This window comes from Pteropus alecto, unplaced genomic scaffold (genome assembly GCF_000325575.1).
Source record: "Pteropus alecto unplaced genomic scaffold, ASM32557v1 scaffold21, whole genome shotgun sequence".
Taxonomy (NCBI): domain Eukaryota; kingdom Metazoa; phylum Chordata; class Mammalia; order Chiroptera; family Pteropodidae; genus Pteropus; species Pteropus alecto.
The window spans coordinates 30309487-30312408 of record NW_006436282.1 but is presented as its reverse complement, the minus strand read 5'-3'; the positions used below and the strand labels follow the sequence as shown (position 1 = coordinate 30312408).

The 2922-nt window shown below is 37.6% G+C and overlaps 1 non-coding gene and 1 pseudogene across 1 annotated transcript; both read right to left on the bottom strand.

The window, feature by feature from the left end:
• Positions 1–2056: 2056 nt before the first annotated feature.
• LOC112479884 lies at positions 2057–2172 on the bottom strand (annotated as a pseudogene).
• A 9-nt stretch (positions 2173–2181) lies between these two features.
• TRNAV-CAC lies at positions 2182–2254 on the bottom strand. Its single transcript has one exon. It is a non-coding gene; the product is annotated as a tRNA-Val (tRNA).
• Between the last annotated feature and the right edge of the window lie 668 nt (positions 2255–2922).

Genomic DNA, 2922 nt, shown 5'->3' with positions numbered 1-2922 from the left:
ATATATATATATATATAGCAAAAAAAATCCATATTTATGGGTAGGAAGCTTTAGCAACATTACGATGGCCCTGCGTGCCAGCTGATCTACAGATTCTGCACAGGGTCTCTGTCAAAATCCCAGATGACTCGTTTGTAGAAATTAACACAGTGATTCTAAAATTCAGAAGGAAGAACAAGGAACTCGGGACAGTTAAAACGATTCTGAATGTGAAAAACAAAGTCAGAAGACTCACACTTTCAGTTTTCAAAACTTGCTACGAAGCAACAGCATTAATCCTTATAATGATGTCGGCACAAGGATAGACATAAAGACCAATGAAATAGGACCAAAACCCTAGAACTAAATCAACTGATTTTCTGTAACGATGTCAGGATCATTTGATAGGGGAAAAATGGTGTTTGAATGTGGCTAAACACACTCAAATGAATAAAGTTGGATCCTTACCTCACACCGTATGCAAAAGTTAAAGAAAAATGGATCAAAGACCTAAATGTAGAAGCTAAAAATGTAAAGCACCATTAAAAAGGTGAAAAAGGAACTCACAGAATGTAAAAAAATACAAATCATATATTTTATAAGACCTTATAAGGGTCTTGCATTTATAACATATAAAAACTCTTAAGAGTCAATAATATAAAAATAACCCAATTCAAGAAAGAGGCAAAGTACCTAAACAGACATCTCTCCAAGGGCATTATAGAAATGGCCAATGAACATATGAAAAACGCTTGGCATCACTAGTCATCAGGAAAACTCAGATCGAAACCATGATGAAATACCACTTCACACACATTAGGATGGCTACGGTCAATGAGTCAGGTAACAAGTGTTGGTGAGGTGTAGAGAAATTGGGACACTCACACCGCTGGTGGGTGTGTAAGTGCCGCAGCCTCTTGGGAAAACACAGAGTCACCACATGACCCAGCAAAGCCACACCTAGGCTACCAAGCTGCGCTGCGCATTACTGTGCTGCGTGCCACAGGCAGTTGGAAGACCGTGGCGAGCGTCTGGGTCATGCATCGTGCTATCACGTTATGACTGCTATGATGTCATTCCGTGATAGAAAATGTCCGGCTTCATTATATACCATTATTTATGCAGCTCATCCTTGACCAAAACGGCGCTTTATGGCACATGACTGTATTAACAAAGTCTTTTATTCTACCTTCTCTTTTTAACAATTTCGACATGCGTGTCGAGTGTCATATTTTCTGTCTGTGCTTTTGTATTCACGCTGAAACTTATTCAACAACAACATAAAAGAATTTTCTTTGGTCTATCTATTTTTTTAAATTTTATTTGGTCTGAGGAGTATTATGATAATTATATATTTTTTTACTCTATAAATGATATAGTTTTGATAATCATACATTTGAGAAATAATCTCATATAACTTTGTTTTAGGTATAAATTTTATAAACATCATGTATTTGAATTCTGTTACCAAAAGTTTTTTTCTTCTCTATTTTGGATTTTTCCATTCAAATTTATCTCTGATATAATTCAAGAACAAGTATTTTTTATCTCTCACATGTTTAGTCATTGTTGATTAAAAAAAAAAAAATCTCAGAATTGGAAGGATTTAAATACTATTTTTTTAAAAGATACTGGTCATTACAGGCATGTTTTTTCAAAATCATTTTCAACAGTTTTTTTTCTGATTGTCATCTTGTGGGTTTTTTCCTAGTGAAATAAAGAAATTCAAGTTTTTTCTCTCTTTCTCGACAAAGTTTCATTAATTTATTTTCATTTAACTTATGAATAATGTTTATTATTATATTTACTGTTATCATTATGCCAGACCTCTTCAGTCCAAGCGTGCGAGCTTTTACATCGTTTTGGTGTTTTTCCTGGCTATTTCTGTGACAATTGAGAGAAGTGGAAATTATTACCCAGAGGTCAGTTTGCGGTGAAGTTTTGAGAAACAACGTTGCTTTTGCCTTTCAGCAGACAGGAACAAGATGACGACGGGCGTGCGTGGCCAGCCTCACACACTGGGAGCACTTAAAAAGTTTACAAGTCTTCTTTTTTCTTTTATTATTATTATTATTTATGCCTACAGCACCTGGTCTTCCTAGGTGGTCTCCCATCCAAGTACTAACCAGGCCCGACCCTGCTTAGCTTCCGAGATCAGACATCCGGCTAGTTCAGGGTGGCGTGACCGTAGACCATGGACTGTGGCTTCATTGGGGTTTGAACCCAGGACCTTCTGCGTGTGAAGCAGACGTGCTCACCGCTACGCCATGGAGCCACATCCTACAAGTCTTTTCACAGACTTTTTCTCGTCGTTTTCCAGATGTTGATCAGGAGCATGGCCACGTGTTCAGAGGAAATGGCTCTCTTCTAGACTCCCCATCCTCTGGTACAGGGGGAGGAAGGCCCCAGGGACCAGGGAAAGGCCACCGAATCGGAGGCAGGCAGTTCCAGGTTTGCATCGGTTGGGACGCAGGTAGCTTAATACGCTTCTCATCTATTGCCTGGCCTTTTTCTCTCGCACTTGAAATATCCGAAGCCTCAGTAAATACATTTTAATATGTAAACTATAATAAGCAGAAATGGGTTTTAAAGGCTTAATGACACTTAAACTAATTATTTAGAAGTGCAAATTTCCACATTTATCCAAGATCATCAAGCTTCCAGGAATGACTGATTGGGCTACTCTGTGTGCAATGCCATTTAAATGCAATAACTTGGAAATAGTCGATGAAATATGGCCTTTTCCCCTCGCAATCTATAATTAAAATGCCAATTTTATCTCAGCAATCTATGTAAATTTACATTTAGAATGAGCAAATTAAGTTTTTATTGTAGCCCGGAGTATTTATTGTTCCTTTTTATGTTCGGGCACTTTTTTAAGAGAAGGTGAAAGAGAGTTATACCAGACAAGCATTTGAAGAATTACCCCTGCAATTGGTAATA